The sequence below is a fragment of the Paroedura picta genome, chromosome 4 (assembly GCF_049243985.1).
Source record: "Paroedura picta isolate Pp20150507F chromosome 4, Ppicta_v3.0, whole genome shotgun sequence".
Lineage (NCBI taxonomy): Eukaryota > Metazoa > Chordata > Lepidosauria > Squamata > Gekkonidae > Paroedura > Paroedura picta.
Genome location: NC_135372.1, coordinates 145,340,031 through 145,359,627, shown reverse-complemented (window position 1 = coordinate 145,359,627; position 19,597 = coordinate 145,340,031). Strand labels below are relative to the sequence as shown.

General features: G+C 56.7%; 2 long non-coding RNA genes across 3 annotated transcripts; one reads left to right on the top strand and one right to left on the bottom strand.

The window, feature by feature from the left end:
• The first annotated feature begins 42 nt into the window (after positions 1 to 42).
• On the top strand, positions 43 to 11,632 carry LOC143836615 (uncharacterized). Of its 2 annotated transcripts, none has more exons than XR_013230656.1 (3): positions 43 to 155; positions 933 to 1,074; positions 11,232 to 11,632. It is a non-coding gene; the product is annotated as an uncharacterized LOC143836615 (long non-coding RNA). The 2 variants fall into 2 exon arrangements; XR_013230657.1 differs by lacking the exon at positions 11,232 to 11,632 and adding an exon at positions 2,829 to 2,905.
• Positions 9,598 to 18,657, bottom strand: LOC143836616 (uncharacterized). Its single transcript, XR_013230658.1, has 3 exons — positions 18,424 to 18,657; positions 12,987 to 13,048; positions 9,598 to 10,209 (listed from the first exon to the last, which is right to left on the bottom strand). It is a non-coding gene; the product is annotated as an uncharacterized LOC143836616 (long non-coding RNA).
• Positions 18,658 to 19,597: the final 940 nt, after the last annotated feature.

Below are 19,597 nucleotides of genomic sequence, written 5' to 3'. Positions count from 1 at the left end.
TCTGGGGGTTCTGCCTTGACTAGGCTGCTCTTGCCCTGCAGAGTGGAGCCCCCCCGGGGGCTGCCAGGTGACTTGCCACAAGGACTGCGACTGCCCCGGAGTCAAGAAGTGCTGTGCCACGGGGTGTGGACAGATGTGCCTGGAGCCTGCCAAAGGTGAGTGGGGCAAAGGCAGAGCAGGCACCGGGGAAGGGCGTGCAGGAGAGAGAGGGTCCAGACTCAGCCCACGCCTTCTGCTTTGGGAGAGCCCACGGCTCAGTGGCAGAACATCGGCTTGGCGTGAGGCAGGTCCTGAGTTCAATCCCCGGCATCTCCAGTTGAAAGAGACAGGGAGAAGCCACTGAGAAAGGCCTCAGCCGGGAGCCGCTGTCGGTTTGAGTACACAAGACCGAGGGTCTCATTCAGCATCAGGCAGCTTCATGAGCTTGTTTGTGCAGGGGGGTGGGGTGGGGGTGCAGAGGCATGCAGAAGGTCCCGGGTTCAAATCCCTCCCAGTGAATTGGACAGCAGGGATAATGGCTCGGCTGAAACGAATGGAAGTCAACAATCGGCATGCAAAAGGAGATCTTGAGAAATGGGCTGCTGAAAGCATCAAGACACGTAAGAAGCATTAAAAACAACAACATGCAGAACAGGAATGTTTGGCAGAGAACTGCGGGGCCTGGAGACTGCAAAGGGCTCAAGGGATTGCTAAAGGAAGACGGGGAGAGGGCAGGGCAGCTCAAAGACTCCTTTGCCGCTGGGTTCACCGTGGAAGGTGTGGGGCACAGACCCCTCCGTGCCAGAGCGCCTGTTTCCAGGGAGCCTGAAGAACTGAGCCAAGTTGAGGAGGAGGAGGAGGAGGAGGAAGAGTTGGTTTTTACACCCTGCTTTTTCCTTGCTGAGGGAGCCTCAAGGCGGCTTCCAATGGCCTCCCCTTCCTCTCCCCCACAGCAAAGCCTGGATCATGCCCATCATCTGAGCCTCCCACCCCTGCCTATGACAAGTCCTGCCAGGATGACCGGGACTGTCCGGGGACGGAGAAATGCTGCAGCTATGGAGACCGGCCCGTCTGCAAACCTCCCCACCCCTAGAGGTGAGTCTCCCATTCGCCTCTGCTGAATTGCCCCCACCTCTACTGGATCTCCTGGGGGCTTTTATACCTCCAACCCCTGGGGGCTTTTATACCTCAAAGGAGTCCCAAAGTGGGTTACCAACACTTTCCCCTTCCTCTCCCCACAGCAGACACCCTATGAGGGAGGTGGGGCTGAGAAAGCTCCAGGAGAACAACTGCATGAGAACAGCTCTAAGAGAACTGGGGCCGGCCCAAGGTTGCCCAGCTGAGGGAGGAGAGGGGAAGTGAACCCTGCTCTCCAGATCAGAGGCTCCTTAACTGCTGTTGCTGCTTAACTGCGACACTTGCTGGGAAGAGAAGGCAGCCTTTCTCCAGGGGCTTCAGCACCCATGTGCATGGCTCTCCTTCTGCAGCAGGAAGCCAGTAGTGCCCTGGGCCTACCTGGCGTGGCTTAACTCTGAACTAGACCCCGAGGCTCAGTGCCTCTCCAGGGTCTCAAGCAGAAGTCTTCCATAGGGGAATTCCCTCCAGGCCAGGCTAGATGCTGGAGATCTTTGGTGGTGGTGGGGGGGATCATTTGGGCATGGGACTGGGGTCACCGTGGGTGGGCAGGTAGTTGTGAGTTCCTGCATTATGCAGGAGGCTGGATGACCCTGGAGGCCCCTTCCAGCTCCATGATCCTATGATCCCCCGTTGGCCCCTTCTAACTGGGGTTGCTGCCAGGGTCTGGACCTGAGGCCTCCTGCAGGCCACGCAGATGCTCTGCCACTGAGCCACGGCCCCTTCCCATGGCGTACTCCAGCCTGCCCTGAGCACAATCGAACTCTGACCCATTTTCATGGAAAGAGACACCTCCCCCTGCACGCCAGCCCTGCAGTTTCCCCCACATCAGCACCCCTTTGCTGCTCCCACACCTCAGGCAGGCCACAGCTAGGCAGGGAGGCTGAGACCGCCCCCCCTTCTCTGGAGGGGCCAGCTTGCAAAATGGTGTCTGAGCATCTTAGCATGGCTTTGTTTGTGACCCCAGGAGATGTCCAGCTTCTGCCTGGAGGTTGGCAACAGCCTTAATGGATAAGCTTTGTCCAAGCCAGGCTTCCGGTATGGTCAGGAAGGGAGCTGTGCCACGTCAGCCAGCAGGTGGCAGCATTGGGCTGTTTTTCAGCTGCATTAGAAGGGCATTGAGGGGGGGGGGGCTGCATGGGCCCCTCCACAAGGCCAGGGAATCTGTGGGGCAGGAGAGACTGCGGGAGGGAGGGCGCTGCCTCAAGGTCTGGATTCCATTTATTCATTTACAAGTTCTCATTTAAACAGCAGCTGAGAACAACAGCCCAGCGTGGGGTCGTGGTTAAGAGTGGCGGTTTCTAATCTGGAGATCCAGGTTCAGTTGCCCAGCCCTGCCCCACACGCAGCCAGCTGGGTGACCGTGGGCCAGCCCCCCTTCTCTTAGGGCTGCCAGTCAAATCTCCAGGGGCCTATCAGAAGCCTTGCTGGGGAGAATCCCCACCTGCCCCCTGCTTGCCAAAAACACTTGCGGGGTGCCAGGAGAGATGTGGCTGGGGAAGACCATAGAGGCTCCAGGGACTGCCTAGAGCATCACCGACTTGTGAGGTCGTGTCTGGGAGGCACCAGTGCTGTCAGAGCCCTCCCCTTTTCCTCCCCTGCTCACCTGACCAGGCCCAGGGGGCTGAGGCCGGAGCAGGAGGTCACCCACCGAGGGAGGGCTGGCCAACGGTGAGCCAACTTTCTTGGAGTGCTGGACTCCTTCTCCCTGGCAGGTGCTCTGCTGCCCTCCCAGGTGTTCTGAATTCCATAAAGCAGTTTGGGTCGTGTGTGAGACTCCGTGTCAGATGCACCCTTTAGAGCCGTGCCTCTGCCATGAGGGGGCTGCAGGCTATGTCAGCCAGCAAGGAAATAAGGAACACTCGTTGACTGGCCTGGACCAAACCAGCCCCAGCAGCAAGGGCTGCGGGACGTGGATTGCCCATGGACCCCCCCCCCCAAAGGAGGATGCTGCTATAAGGGAACCGGACTGTCGTCTGCGGCCCCCTTTCAGTGTGTATCTTCTGGGCTTTCCTGCCTGGTCTTTTAAAAAATGCCTGATTTCCTGCTCCTGAAATTGCCACCCTCTTGCATGGACGACTGCCTGTCTGGTGTGAACTGTTTGTGGCAGCCCGGAACCTCTTTGAAACGGGCTTTGAAGGCCGGTGAGAAAGACGGGCCAATGGACGAGCGGGCGGGGTCTCCGTCCCAGTTCCTCTGAGGGCCCAGGACAGGACAGGGGCTGCTGCCTCCCGGCTCTGGGATCCAGGGGTTTGGGGCCTCCGAATGTGGAGGTTCTTCTCAGTCTCCACGGCCAGCGGCCACCGTTGGGCTCTTCCTCCTCCTCCTCCTCCTCCTCGAAGACTAACAGTCTCCACTTCTGTATGAGCCTCCAAGCGTCACGAATGCTCATGCAGAAATGAACATTGTTCGTCTTCCAGGTTTTCCTCCGCTGCGATTTGCAAAAGACCTTCCCTCTGCTTGCCGTGTGAGGCTCTGAGCACTAGAGGGCAGCAGTGTCACGCGGATGGGCTCCATCGTCTGCCCACAGGGGGGTGCATGGCCCAATGGTTAGAGAGTCAGGCTATGAGGGGGGGGGGAATCTCTCTCAGCCTCACCATCCACACAGGGTTGCCACCCTCCTGGTGGGGCCTGGAGACCTGCCGGAATTGCACCTGATCTCCAGAATGCAGTGATGCATTTCACTGGCCGTTTTTAGAAGGCAAGTCCTGCCTACCTCATAGGGCCCTTGTGAAGATAAAACGGGAAGGAAGAACTGAGGACACAACACTCCACCCAGGCCAACTCCACCGTATCCAGGAGAAGGATCTAGTCCCACCCCCTGCTCAGTGCAGGATCAGCCCCAAGCATCCAGGAGAAGGATCTGTCCAGACGCTGCTTGAAGACGGCCAGTGAGGGGGAGCTCCCCACCTCCTTAGGCAGCCCCTTCCACGGCTGAACTAGACTCCTAGAATCCTAGAGTGGGAAGGGGCCATGAAGGCCATCCAGTCCCACCCCCTGCTCAGTGCAGGATCAGCCTTCAGCATCCAGGAGAAGGATCTGTCCAGCTGCAGCTTGGAGACCCCCAGTGAGGGGGAGCTCCCCACTTCCTTAGGCAGCCCATTCCCCTGCTGAACTGGACTCCTAGAATCCTAGAGGGGGAAGGGGCCATGCAGGCCATCTAGTCCCACCCCCTGATCAGTGCAGGATCAGCCTCAAGCATCCAGGAGAAGGGTCTGTCCAGCCGCTGCTTGGAGACGGCCAGTGAGGGGGAGCTCCCCACCTCCTGAGGCAGCCCCTTCCACGGCTGAACTCCTAGAATCCTAGACTCCTAGAATCCTAGAGTTGGAAGGGGTCATACAGGACCACCTAGTCTCACCTCTGCTCAATGCAGGAACGGCCTCAAGCATCCAGGAGAAGGATCTGTCCATCCCCTGCTTGAAGACCATCAGCCCACCACCTCCTTAGGCAGCCCCTTCCACTGCTGAACTGGACTCCTAGAATCCTAGAGGGGGAAGGGGCCATGCAGGCCATCTAGTCCCACCCCCTGCTCAGGGCAGGATCAGCCTCAAGCATCCAGGAGAAGGATCTGTCCAGCCGCTGCTTGAAGACGGCCAGTGAGGGGGAGCTCCCCACCTCCTCAGGCAGCCCACTTCACTGCTGAACTAGACTCTTGGAATCCTAGAGGGGGAAGGGGCCATGCAGGCCATCTAGTCCCACCCCCTGCTCAGTGCAGGATCAGCCTCCAGGATCCAGAAGAAGGGTCTGTCCAGCCACTGACTGAAGACGGCCAGTGAGGGGGAGCTCCCCACCTCCTCAGGCAGCCCATTCCCCTGCTGAACTAGACTCCTAGAACCCTAGAACTTAATTACTCTGACTCTGGAAATGTCCCCCCTGATATCTAGCTGCATTGTTCCAGTCTTAGCCTAGATCTATTAGTGTGAGTCTTCTCCTCTGCTACCAACAGAAACCTTTCCCTGTCCTCCTCCAAGTGAGGAGGACTTCAGGAGAGAGCTAGTCTCCCCTCTCAATTTCCTCTTTCCACTGAGGGCTTGGTCCCTCCCCAGACCCTGGGTCCACCTCTTTGCTCTTCTCTGCACCTGCCCCATTTTGTCCTTGTCCCCTTCGAAGTGAGTGTCTCTTGTGCCTGCCAAATTCTTGGCATTCTCAAAGGATTTTTTGCTGAGTGCTGCATTCCTGAGCTGGCACAGCCAGAAGCAGGAAGGTGAAACATCCTGTCCTGTCCTCAAGGAGGGGCCTGCAGCCTTCTTCTGCACCCCAAATTTCCCCTGCCCCCAACAACTGCAGGAGGGGGGCTTGTTCCTAGTACCTGCCTCAGGGCCGCCCTGAGAAGCGGCTTCTTCGGTGCCTTCCCAATCACGAAGGACGATCAACACAGACGGACCCCCCCCCCAGCCCCACATATTAAAGGACATAGATTCTCCGTCTGCCTGGGGGGGCGTAATGAGCCTGGCAGCCCACCCCTCCTCCCTCCGCAGACACTGAGCCAGGGGAGCCTGTTTGCGCCAGGCCTGCCAACTGTGCCCGCCCTCTGAGAAATGAGTCCCTGAAAATGCCTCCCACAGCAGGAGGCCCTCAGGGAAGCGGCCCTCCCCTCCGCTCACAGTCTGCAAACACACACACACACACACACACACAAAAACACACACACGCCTGCTTCCCCGAGGGAAGTGCCCGAACTGCTGCTGGTCTCTCAGGGGCTCCTGGACTCTTTCCAAGGGCCCCCGGGCAGCCGACCATGACAAGAGACAGGACCAAAGCACCACCAGGTTCGGGTTCCCCACGGTCATGGCTGTTCTTCCTCTGATCCTGGAAAGAGAGTTTTTGCATCGGCTACAATGTCTCTGAGCAGGGCTGGGGCTGGAGATGTCGCGTAACACACGGAAACTAGAAAGTGCCGGGTCCCAGGGCACGGCAGCCACGCTTGGCTCAAGGCGCAACCTTCGGGGTGCCTGCAGGCAGCCTGACTCACACACACACACACACACTGGGTCCTTTGCAGGACGTGCATCAGCTGGGGGGAAGCCGCAGGGGTCTGGCCGCAGTGGGAGGAAAGGGGCCCAGCAACCGGGGCAGAGGGGATGTGAGGTGCTGGCATTGGCCACCCTCTGAATGTGCACCCTGTTTCCTTTTCACGGGGAGGCAAGGCCACAGCTTGGCTGCCTCTTCCCATCCGCCTGGCTCTTCTAGCCAAACACGTGAAAGCTGGTTCATACCCAGAATCCCGCAGGGGGGAGAGTTCCACAACCAGCAACCAATCATCCATCTATAGCAGGGGTCGTCAACCTGTGGTCCTCCAGATGTCCATGGACTACAATTCCCATGAGCCCCTGCCAGCGAATGCTGGCAGGGGCTCATGGGAATTGTAGTCCATGGACATCTGGAAGACCACAGGTTGATGACCCCTGATCTAGAGGACTGTGGGAAGCAGCAGCCACTTCCTGTCTCAGGGGTGGGGATCAGCTGTGGCTGTCAGAGCAGCAATTCCCCGCAGGACATGGATTTAACCCCAGAGTCCGGAGGGAACCCCAGAGTCATCTAGTCCAGCACCTGCCTTGGCAGGAACTACAACCATAATCCCCCCCCCAAAAAAAGTCAGCATTGATACTTTAAAATCTGCAGCGATGAAAGCACACATCTCCCGGATCCTTCAGGCTGATCCTGCCTTGATCAGGGGGTTGGACTAGATGGCCTTTAGGGTCACTTCCCACTCTAGGATTCTATGAAGAATGGACCACTTCATAAGGGGGATGTCCCTGGGTGGGGGGGGGAAGGTAAATTTCCAAGAAAGACACTTGCCTACTTACAGACAGGGCTTGGGGGTGTTTGTGTGTGTGGGTGTGGGGGGGTGATGGTTTCTCCCCAAGGGACCTCCTTGCTTTTCTGATATTCACGGTCTAAGATTAGTTAGCCCCTGTCCCCCTTAATGATGGATTTCCGAACCTGCCCGACGGTTCTGAAGCCGATTAAGCGGGCTGCCCCCTGCCGGCTGACGCGGCTCCTTTCTGGCGGAGTTATCCGGAGTTCAAGGTCTGCGCACGCTTCGATTGGCCTCCCGTTACCCTGAAATCCTGTCCGACAAGAGATAAGGCTTAATACCTCCCAATAGCGACTATCGACGTTCACAGAGGGCCCATAAATATTAATAGCATTCTAATTAGCCCCCTTCCAATGCATCACACAAACGAAGCGTCTCTTGCTGAAATAAATCAGCAGGCCCCATTTGCATTCCTTTCCGAAGCGTGGAAGGAAAAGGAACGGCTGCTTCCCTCCTCAGCCTCCTGGGTGCCCACTCTGCTTCTGCTCCCAGCCTTTGGAGGATTCCTCTGGAGAAAGAAAATCACATCTGGAGCATAGAATCATAGAATCATAGAGTTGGAAGGGGCCAAACTGGCCATCTAGTCCCACCCCCTGCTCAACGCAGGATCAGCCCAGAGCATCCTAAAGCATCCTAGAGCACTCGGGTCTGCTGGGGCCATGGCCCTAAGGGAGCCCACCCTGCCAGGCCGTTAGGTGGCAGGGACTGAGACCCTCCACACACAGATCCTCTTCTCCTCCTCCTCCTCCTCCTCCTCCTCCTCCTCCCTCCCGGCTGCTTCAAGCCCTGCGGGTGCTGGGTGGCCATCGGAGGCATCTCCCATCTCCAGCCTGGGCCTCAGTGAGAATCACTTGTGCTGCCCATTGGGTTGCCTGCTCTGGGCTAGGCGATACCCAGAGAGGTAGGCGGTGGAAGGGGCTGAGGGAGCAGAGAACGGAACAGCCGTGTTTTCCAGCCTCCCTCCCCACTGCCCAACATCCTGCTCCCCCCACCGCTCAACCCCTCTGCCAAGAAGATGGGAAGGGGCATAAGCAATCATGGGGGGGGGGCAGCCAACACCAAGGTTTGTGCCAGAGGGAAGGCGGTGAGGGGTTGTGCCAAGAGGCTGCCAGGTGTTGCACCGGTGCAAGCAGCCGCCGCCCCCAGCGCCAGGCCCATTTTCTCGTGGGGCCAGGCTCCCCTCGCCTGGGGCACGCACCACTGAGCTGTCCTTTGTTCATGGGGCAGGTGTCCCTGGGCACAGGCTGGTTAAGCTGTGTGATTCTGCCCACACAAGAGGGCTTGAATGGGCCAGGGGGCCCTCGCCACCAAGGGCCTGATCCCTGGACTCCATGCCCCAAACGTCCCATTGCCCCCTTGCAGTCTGACATCTAGTGGCGTAGGTTCAGTGGATGGAAAGAGGATTTGCGTTTCCCCCAATTTCTTTTGGGTTCACTTGCTTAATTCATTTCTAAAAGTATACTGGAAAACATTTTTTTAAATAACTATTTTATCATTTTGTATGCTGATGGTGGTTTTTTGTCCCACACTGACCGTCACCAGTGTTGGAGATGCTGTTCTGAAGGGAAGCCCAGGGGAGGGAGGGAGGGAGGGAAGGTGGCCAGACTGGCATTTATTCCAGGGCCGCACCCAGCAGGAACTTGTCCCCTGAGGGAGACGCAGAGGCAAGGCCTCCACTGTCCAAAGGGGAAGCTGGCAGCCCAGTAGGGAATTCGGTATAAAAGGCTTCTCTGGCTTTTCCTTTTTCTAACTGCAACCTGAATGTGATCTTGAGCTACTGGAATGAATGTCAGTGTACGCTTTTTGCCATGTTCTTTTTGGGAGATTTGTTTACTGCGCTCAGGACCAGGTTTCTATGCTGGGCAGATGCTGCCCTCTTAGCCCAATATCCCAGGACGTTGGCTGGACGAGAGCAGGAAGGGCCAGGCAACTGCCAGCCTGCCAGCCACATGCACCAGCAGGACATGATTAGAGCTATGCTCAACATTACCTTTTTCTGGAAGAGTCATTTTGCCAATTTTGCTGCTCCACGTGGAGTATGTGAAAGGAGGGGGAGGCAGGAAACTTGGCAAAATAACTCCCCCGCAGTGCGGTCGTCACATGAGAAAACTGCTGGGAGGGGGGGGTGCTTCTTCCCCATGCAGTGCTGTTCTCAGCCCATCTGGGCTCCCCCACTCCCTTTTTAGAAGCAGTTCTGGCTGCAGGGAACACATGAAGCTGCATGGGGAGGGTAATGCCTAATTTGGCTCTTTGTGAGAAAAACTTGGAAGGCACCAGGGAAAGAGGAAGATCTGCCATGAGATGGGCTGGCCCCTCCCAGGAAGCCGTAGGTCTCACTGTGCAACACCTGAACAAGGCTGCAAAAGAGAGGAGAGTTTGGAGGGCCTTCAGTCACTGAGTCGCCGTTTGTTGGGAATGACTTGAAGGCACTTCCCACACACATACTTTGGCCCTTAGCACCAACTGGCCCTGAACTGTGCCCAGGTGGTCAAGAGCATTGCCTCGATAGCAGTCACTAATGTCCCTGGTGGGAAAGAGTCAGGTGAGTCCGAAGTACACTTCTGTCCCGTTCCCAATAAGCAGATCAGCTCTAAACAAGAAATCTCTTTATTGAAGAAAATGGCGAACAGAGGCAAGGATTTCCCTTGCTAGAACTGGCAAGCAAAACTACAAGCAGACTTTTAGGATACCTGTGCAGCCTGTTCCCCCAGTTCAAATTTTGGCACACTCATCTATGTGCCAGGCCCTCAAACCTCCCAGGCCAATTTTCCCAGGCTAAAAACATGTGCCAGTTTCTGGACACTAGAAGCATTCCTAAGAATATAGATCAGTCCAGAATGATGGAACCCCTGCAAGGAAAAGAGCCGTGAAAAACTCACTGCACTATTAAGGCAAAGGTTGAAAAGAAGTCCAAGGGAACGTTACTCAGCCAAAGCATAAAAGCATAGAACAAATAAAAAAAATGGAAGATGGTTCATGAAAACATTACATAGAAAGCCTTACATGGCAAGGTCATGAAAGCAGGCCTGCATTGTGCCACCTTCAAGGCCGCCTCCTGCCCCCTGCCCAGAACTGGCATTGGAAGGGCTCTGTGCCAGGCTGCCAGCAGGGCGCCAATGGAGGCCAGCACCGAGTCCAGCATGCAGGAGCCCTGCTTCCTTCACTGGGGCTGGCTGGGAGCTCTCCTCTGCTGAGCCCGATCAGATTTCCTGTCACCTTGACAACACAGCTCTCCAGCCTCACGAAACCTGAAGTGCCCAGGTGCAGAGGAAATTCACCTGGAAACAAGCACAGGAAAATCATTCAGGATAGAGACCAGAAAGATTTTCAGGGCAGATTTCGAGAGAACTTGTTCACCCAAAGAGTCATTCACGTGTGGCATTCTTTGCAGCAGTGAGTGCTGGTGGCTACAAGCTTAGACAGAGACACGTCCGGAGCAGAGGCTCTTAGCCACAAGGTCTGGATGGAACTCTGCCTGGGGCAGGGATGCTCCGTCTCCTTGGTGCTTGGGGGGGCCACAGTGGGAGGGCTTCTGGAGTTCTGGTGGACCTCCAGATGGTACCTGGAGTTGGCCCCTGGGTGGCACAGAGAGTGGGACGGATCCAACATGGCTTCTCTTACATTCTTATGTCTGGGGCAGTGGCGCTCTGCCTTCTTGGTGCTTGGGGTGGGCAGATGAAGAGTGGGAGGGCCTCTGGAGTTCTGGGCCTGCTGGTGGAGCTGCTGACAATCCCTGGGCTTTGGCCACCCTGTGGGACTGCATGAGCCACTGGCCTGATCCAGCATGGCTTCCAGGGAGTTCTGCCTCCTGCAGGTTCATCCCCCCAACTCTTGTTGGACTCAAGTCATGCTGTTCTGCTTTTTAGGGCTGCCCTCAGAAACTATCTTCAAGGAAAATCCTGAGTTTGTGAAAGCTCTTCTGAGACCGGAAACCAGCCCCTGAATGGGATGGGGGCAGTAAGTCCTTGGCAACACTTTTGCCTTTGCATGCCCATCCCAGTAGGGCACCATGTTCAGTCTGCTTCCCACTGCCTGCCCTATGGTCCAGAACCAGACCCCCCATCCCCCCCCATGTGTAGGTGACCAGGGGCCTTTGTAAGCTGGCCTTGTTTGGTAGCTCTACAGTGACCTTTGCTGGGTCTTGGAAGAGTGTCCAGTTTCACATAATGTAATCATAGGAGGAAGATCCAGGACTTATTTGAATTAAGAGGAAAGCTGGCTTTTTGTACCCCACTTTTCACTGCCTGAAGGAGTCTCAAAGCGGCTTATAATTGCCCCCCCCTTCCTCTCTCCACAACAGGCACCCTGCAAGGCGGATGGCGCTGAGAGAGCTCTGAGGAAACTGTGGCCGGCCTAAGGTCATGCAGTTGGCTGCATGTGGAGGAGGAGATCGGCCGCAGTTCCCCAGATCCGAGGTTTCCGCTCTTACACCCGGCACCCAGCTGGCTCTCTTTAAGCAGGAAGAGGTTTGTGATTGACGTATAAGAGTGACACCTCCCTCCCCTCTCGCACTCCCCAGAGCTCCAAAGAGGTATTTTGCAATAAACCACCAACCTGCTAAGATCAATATTTAAAAAGTAAACAGCAGCAGCAGATCAGTCAAAATGCAAACAAACGTGATGCAGAAGAACCTTTGTTGGTTTCCCAGATGTGAAACTGAGTTGCAAGAGGAAACTTGGGGAGGGGGAACCTGAACTGGGGCCATGATGCTGAAGTTTGGGTGGAGGAATGCCCTGAGACCCTTGCCGGAACTCCAGACACACCTGATTTTACCGGGGGTGGGGGTGGGGATGGGGGAGTTTGGTGATCCTCTTCTGCATGTCTTTTTTCCTTCCAGGGCTTAAAATGAGATGATTGGGGGTGGGAGGATTAAACTATCCCTTCCTTGACTAGCAATTCAACTATCAGGCCTCCCGTTATAGTGAGAAGCTTCCCATCAAAAGGTCAGAAGAAAAAGAAAGAAAATACAGCAACGCTGGCTTCATCATTGGTTGTGAATGTCCTGCATTCTGTAGGGGGTTGGACTAGATGACCCTGGAGGTCCCCTTCCAACTCTGTGATTCTATGATCACTACATCACTTCCAGGTAAACCCCAGGCATGCACTGCTGAAAAAATCTATACATTAACATAGAGTTTCCAACAATTCCCAGAGTTTCCCTATATCTCTTATGGGTTTTCCTCGCAAGATTGGCCACATTGCCCACTCCCCCAGCCTCAGACCAGCCTCAGAGCACCAGCATGGGATGCCCTGCATCCCTCAACAGCCTAGCACAGGGGTAGTCAAACTGCGGCCCTCCAGATGTCCATGGACTACAATACCCAGGAGCCCCTGCCAGCAAATGCTGGCAGGGGCTCCTGGGAATTGTAGTCCATGGACATCTGGAGGGCCGCAGTTTGACTACCCCTGGCCTAGCGTAACTCCCATTTGGAATGATCAGAACTAGATCACCGCTCATTCTGCACAGATTGCCTAATGTATCTGCAGAAGTCGATTTTCCTGTTTTACAAAGGAAAATACAGTTGCAAAAGCACCATTAGCATACATTCCCCAAAATGTGTGGAAGATTCAAGGGGGTGGCAGGTTGCACTGTCAGCAATACGGTTGTGGTTGTCCTGCATGGTGCAGGGGGTTAGACTAGATGACCCAGGAGGCCCCTGCCCACTCTAGGATTCCATGAGCCTAATGCGACATGCAAGCATCTCTGGGCTGGTCAAGCAGGGTTATGTCATGACAAACGTGTTCCTAGTGAAGGGGCACGGAGCCCTTTACTCTTTTCAAGCATCAGCCCATGTGTGTGAACATGCACGAGAGGCAGTCAGGATGCTGCTGGTCATCCGGGACATTCCCCCCATCTTCAAAAGCGGAAATTCCAGCTGATGCGGCTTCTGCGGTTGCCGGGGCCCTCCAATGAGAAAAGGAGCCCTCAGACAGCACAGAGCGTGCACCACCGGCCCGAAGTTCTTTCGCCAGCAAAGAGACGTCCATAATGGGAATGGTCCTCCAATCCAACCCCGGCTGGAGTCTTTTGTTGGGAGGCAAGGGCCGATCATACCTGCTTCCGATGATTGAAGGAGTATTTAAAGGCGGCCCTTGATGAGGCAGCTGCTGAAGTCTCTGAAAGGGAGAGAGAGAAGAGAGAGGGGGAGGATTAAATCCCAGCGCAGAGCGAGACGCTGGCTGCAGCCTGGCCACGCAAGGAGAGGGGCCCTCCGACCCCAATCAGGGTGAAGTTATTAATGGCTCTTCCCCCCCCCCCTGCCTGCACCTGGAGATTTGCATTGACAGCAATTCTGCCTATAATGAGCCCGCCTGACCGCCTCACCTCCCCCGCAGTCTCCACCAAATCAATCCAAGGGGAAGGTGCATCTGCAGGGCTTGCAGTGGTGCAGGTGTGCAGGTGAGATCTCTCGGGCGGGCCCCTTTGGCACATCACTGTGCTAAGTGCTACATCTCATCAGGCAAAGCAGGAGGAGGATGCAGGGAGGGGGGGAGATGTCCCTGATGCTCTTGCAGAGGCATGGGGGGGGGGGAGCAACCACTGAAGCAGAAGGGATTTAGAGACTTCATCCAAGGCTGGAAATGCAGGCCAGCTCAAAGTGGCATTGAAAATCCACTCGTCTCTGGCCCCAAAGCAGAAACTGGGGGACGTGAAATACAGACAAGCCGTTTGTGATGCTGAGGTTCACTGCAACGGAAAACACCAGCTGCTTCTTAAGCAGATAACAGCCCTGCTGGATCAGAGCAGCCATCCTCCTAGTCAAGCATCTTAACTCACGCAGTCTCCCAACCAGTTCCTCTGCAGGGCCAGCCACAGGGCAGAGAGGCCGAGGCCTTCCCCTGAGAAGACCCTCAGAAGAGCCCTGCTGGGTCAGGCCAGGGAGGGTCCCTCCAGTCCAGCCTCCCGTCTCACCCAGGGGCCAGCCAGTTCCTCTGCAGGGCCAGCCACAGGGCAGAGAGGCCGAGGCCTTCCCCTGAGAAGACCCTCAGAAGAGCCCTGCTGGGTCAGGCCAGGGAGGGTCCCTCCAGCCCAGCCTCCCTTCTCACCCAGGGGCCAGCCAGTTCCTCTGCAGGGCCAGCCACAGGGCAGAGAGGCCGAGGCCTTCCCCTGAGAAGACCCTCAGAAGAGCCCTGCTGGGTCAGGCCAGGGAGGGTCCCTCCAGCCCAGCCTCCCTTCTCACCCAGGGGCCAGCCAGTTCCTCTGCAGGGCCAGCCACAGGGCAGAGAGGCCGAGGCCTTCCCCTGAGAAGACCCTCAGAAGAGCCCTGCTGGGTCAGGCCAGGGAGGGTCCCTCCAGTCCAGCCTCCCTTCTCACCCAGGGGCCAGCCAGTTCCTCTGCAGGGCCAGCCACAGGGCAGAGAGGCTGAGGCCTTCCCCTGAGAAGACCCTCAGAAGAGCCCTGCTGGGTCAGACCAGGGAGGGTCCCTCCAGTCCAGCCTCCCGTCTCACCCAGGGGCCAGCCAGTTCCTCTGCAGGGCCAGCCACAGGGCAGAGAGGCCGAGGCCTTCCCCTGAGAAGACCCTCAGAAGAGCCCTGCTGGGTCAGGCCAGGGAGGGTCCCTCCAGTCCAGCCTCCCGTCTCACCCAGGGGCCAGCCAGTTCCTCTGCAGGGCCAGCCACAGGGCAGAGAGGCCGAGGCCTTCCCCTGAGAAGACCCTCAGAAGAGCCCTGCTGGGTCAGGCCAGGGAGGGTCCCTCCAGCCCAGCCTCCCATCTCACCCAGGGGCCAACCAGTTCTTCTGCAGGGCCAGCCACAGGGCAGAGAGGCCGAGGCCTTCCCCTGAGAAGACCCTCAGAAGAGCCCTGCTGGGTCAGGCCAGGGAGGGTCCCTCCAGTCCAGACTCCCTTCTCACCCAGGGGCCAGCCAGTTCCTCTGCAGGGCCAGCCACAGGGCAGAGAGGCCAAGGCCTTCCCCTGAGAAGACCCTCAGAAGAGCCCTGCTGGGTCAGGCCAGGGAGGGTCCCTCCAGTCCAGCCTCCCACCTCACCCAGGGGCCAGCCAGTTCCTCTGCAGGGCCAGCCACAGGGCAGGGAGGCCGAAGCCTTCCCCTGAGAAGACCTTCATAAGAGGTTCTAGTCCAGCATAGTCACACAGGTGCCTGCCAATTCCTCTGGAGGTTTAACAAAAGGACATGAATCATAGAATCATAGAATCATAGAATCCCAGAGTGGGAAGGGGCCATACAGGCCATCTAGTCCCACCCCCTGCTGAGTGCAGGATCATCCTCAAGCATCCAGGAGAAGGATCTGTCCAGCCGCTGCTTGGAGACGGCCAGTGAGGTCTTCAATCATAGAATCATAGAGTGGGAAGGGGCCATGCAGGCCATCTAGTCCAACCCCCTGCTCAACGCAGGATCAGCCCTAAGCATCCTAAAGCATCCAAAAAAAGTGTGTATCCAGCCTTTGCTTGAAGACTGCCAGTGAAGGCCAAGGCCTGTATAAGATTCTTCCAGTCCAGCATCCTATATATTGGGAGGGGGCGGAAAAGCTCTGTCACTCACTCTACCTAATGTATAATTTTTAAACCTCCATTATGTCTCTTCATAGTCAGATGTTCAGCTGTTCCCTCACAGTGAAGTTTATCTTCGACAGCTCTGCCAAGTCTCCGGAGCTGGTTGGCCCCTGCGAGTTTTATGAGTTTCCTGCATTATGCAGGGGGTTGGACTAGATAGCCCTGGAGGCCCCTTCCAACTCTATGATTCTACGATTTATACATTAATTAATAAATTAAGAGAGCCCACTTGGTGAGTGAGTAAGAGTGGTGGTTTGTAATCTGGAGAGCCAGGTTTGATTCCCCATTCCTCTACATGCAGCCAGGTGGGTGACCTTGGGCTGGTCACAGTCCTGTTCTCCCAGACCAGTTCTATCAGGACTCTCCCAGCCCCACCTGCCTCACAGGGTGTCTGTTATGGGAAGTGGAATGAAAGGTGACTGGAAGCCGCTCGGAGACTCCTTTGAGTAGTGGAAAGCAGGGCATAAAACCCAACTCTTCTTCTTCAAAGTAATTATTTTATTAAAACCTTGCCCCAAAGGGACATCCCAGCATTTATTGATGACATTTTTATCACCTCCAAGGAGCAAAGAGCAGGTATACAATCCTACCCTTCCCTAAATCATCCAGGCAGCCCTGTGGGTTTGCATGCGCATCTCTCCAGGCCTGGCCTGACATTCTGGCAGCAGATGCTGGGTTCTCCCTCAGATTCCACGTTTATTGCCCCTGCGCATCTCAAGAGGACACTTGTGGACTGATGCTCCCTCTCAGCCCGCCTATTTCCTCCCTCTGCTAAAGTTCAAGAGCTCACCTGGGCCGGTTGCCTGGCAACGGGAGGCGGTGAATGAGAGGGCTCCTCAGACGCATGAAGGAGAAGAGGGGTCAAAGGGGAGGGCCTTCGTGGAGCCCCCTCCCCTTGCACCTGCCGTGGGGGGGGGAAAGGTGCTCTTCCAGGCTCAGTGGTGGGATTGTCCCCCAACGGCCCCTTTTCTCAGCCCTGTGCCTTCCATGTCCGAGGCTGGCATGGGGCGCGCACCGGTCTGACCCACATCCCTGCTCCTTATTCTGAAACTCCCGTGGCTGAAATGGGGGTCTCCGATTTCTCGGTAGGTCTGCAGAACCTCCTGGGACTTCAACAGCAATGACTTATCCCTGGAGAAAAGGGTGGCTGTGGGGGGGTCTGGGTGGCACTTGAGCCCATGGAGGTCCCCTCCTTCCTCCCCCAAACCTGCCCTCCTCCTCAGGCTCTCCCCCCTTCCCAGTCTCCAGGAATTCCCCAGCCCAGAGCTGGCAACCCACACAATGGGCCACTGTGGGTGGCCACCAACACAACACGACACAACACAACACAGGCAATGACCCCCCCCCCACACACACACATACCCCAAACAGCCCAGCCAAGCAGCCCACCCATCCTGGGCTCTGCGGGAGAGGAGGGGACCCGGGAGAGCCTCCCTGGCTGCTTGAAGTGAGCCACGTTCTGGTGAATCGGGGCCTAGTGGCTAGTGACTTTGCCCAGACATCCAGTCCTCCATCAGACAGTGTCATGTGCTTCCAGCTGTGTTGCCAACCCCCAGCTTGGCCCTGGAGTTTTCCCCTCCCACTGCCGAATCACAATTACCCTCCGATTGATGAGGAGGCCCCTTCCGTAGGCCGTAGAATCCACGGTTCGAAGCAGCCATTTTCTCTTGAGGAATTGGTCGACATAGTTTGGAAGACCTCTGGGTTTGCCCTGGAGGCTGGCAACCATAGCCTGGGAACCCTCAGCCTGCAGAGGAATCTCCAAAGTGTGCTGACAACCGGCTTCTGTTCCCCCCGAAGTGAGGAACCCATCCCGGCCACTCCGCTTGCTCAAAGAGAAATTAATATAGTGTAAAATCTGCAGCAGATGATTTAAGAAAACTTAATTTCAAATCCCAGTGCAAATAAGCTTTTGATAAGGTCAAATGGAAGATTAAACATCTCGAGCCAGTGAACCGTTTGCCGCTCGGAGTGGCATTTCCCTCGGCGAGTCGGATTCAGGCCCACCGGGCTCAGCCCCCGGCTGAGGGGCACGCAGCAGGTCCCCTGGCAGTGGGATCCAGGCCCCAAACAAGGTCTCCCTGCCCCAGAGTGTGTCGCCTCAGCTCCTGGGGGGCAGAGCTGCCAGCCTCCAGGTGGGCCCCACGGATGTGTCAGAGGGCAGCCCTCCTGCAATAGGGCAGGACAGCTTGACTCAAACCCAGGGGCACCTCGGGGGGGGGGTGTGTGTGTGTGGGGGGGGGGGCTTTAGAGAGTTAGAGCTCCAGTCTTCCCATGCCAATGGGCTTCAGTCCCAATCAGAAGCTGGGAGGGGTGTGGCAGAGAAACCAGTTGAGGTGCAAGAAGCAGCAGCAGCAGCAGCAGCAGAAGAGCTGTCCTTGGCATAGCTCTCTCTTCACTACCCGAAGGAGGCTCAAAGCAGCTTGCAGACGCCTTTCCCCCCCCCTCTCCCCACAACAGACACCCCACGTGGCAGGTGGGGTTGAGAGAGCTCTGAGAGAACTGTGAGTGGCCCAAGGTCACCCAGCTGGCTGCAGGTGGGGGAAGAGAGGAGAATCAGTGCAGTTCTTCAGATGAGAATCTACCACTCTTTAATCATGACATCTCGCCAGCTCTTTGCTTCTCGAAAGCTTAGACCAGAGGTAGTCAAACTGTGGCCCTCCAGATGTCCATGGACTATGATTCCCATGAGCCCATGCCAGTGACTGCTGGCAGGGCCTCGTGGGAACTGTAGTCCGTGGGCATCTGGAGGGCCATAGTTTGACTACCCCTGGTTTAGACCTAGCGAATCCTAGAATCCTAGAGTTGGAAGGGACTCCAAGGGTCATCTAGTCCAACCCCCTGCACTATGCAGGACACTCACAGCTACCTGCCCACCCAGGGTGACCCCAGTTTCATGCCCAAGTGATCCCCCCTCCCAGCAAAAATCTCCAGCATCCTGGAAATGCTGCCAGGCTCTGAGGTCTCTGCCCATCTTGCCCACCTAAGAGCTGCAGGTGCATCTCACAGCCCTCGTCAAAGGCCGGTGGCCCCAGGCTCCTGCTTCGGCCGTGACTGTCTCCAAGAAGAGGGTGCTCCTAAGCAGGTCTTCAGCTTCCCCTGCAGAACGGCCCCTGCCCCATCCGGAGCTGAGGAGAACAAAGCAGACCCCCCCCCCCGTCTCCCTCCCAGCTGGCCCCAGAGCAGGGCAAACAGCCATGGAGCTCAACCGTTCCAAGTGAGGAGGTTATAGCCCAGCGACAACCGCATCCATCACCCGTTCCCCATTATTAAGAAACCCTCCATGTGCTGGGACAGATTCCGCACCTTATCTGAACCCAGCAGCTGTGCCCTAAATTCTGAGCCTGGCGCCTGCCTGAAGGAGGCCAGTTCCCGGTGCTGAAAATTAGCGTCAGCATCTATCATTCCGCGGCACCAAACGGGCGCGAGTCGGACGCTGGCAGCTCTGATCCGTCCCCAGGATGTTCCAATGCCCACCTCCCTCCCTGATCCATCACTGCCAGCCGGTGAGACCCTCAAGTGGGCAGCCGCCACCCAGGGGGCAGGCCTCTGTGTCGGGGTCTTCTGCAAACGCTCTTTAGGTGGGGTGGGGTGGGCTCCCCTTCCCTCTTCCCTCTTCCCATTGGAACAGGGGCAGGCGACTGGGCACACTTAGCAGCCAGGGGGATGACGGGCAGAGCTCAAGGCCAGTGCTGCAGCCAAGGGAGCCCAGCTGTGTTTCAGCTCTGTTGGCCACAGATGCCCCCCCCCAGGGCAGTTGCCCTCCCTGGGAAGCAGAGGCCTGAGCCATGGTCATCCAGGTGAGCTGCATCTCCATCTCAGGTGACTTGCATTACTAAGCAGGGGAAACTGCTGCTTTGGGGGTTGCCAGTTTCTCCAGGTTGGGAAACTGCTCGATATTTGGGGTGGAGGGAGAGGGACTTCTGGCCTAGTGTCATAGAGTCATAGAGTCATAGAATCATAGAATCATAGAGTTGGAAGGGGACATACAGGCCATCTAGTCCAACCCCCTGATCAACGCAGGATCAGCCCTAAGCATCCTAAAGCATCCAAGAAAAGTGTGTATCCAACCTTTGCTTGAAGACTTCCAGTGAGGGGGCGCTCACCACCTCCTTAGGCAGCCTATTCCACTGCTGAACTACTCTGACTGTGAAAAT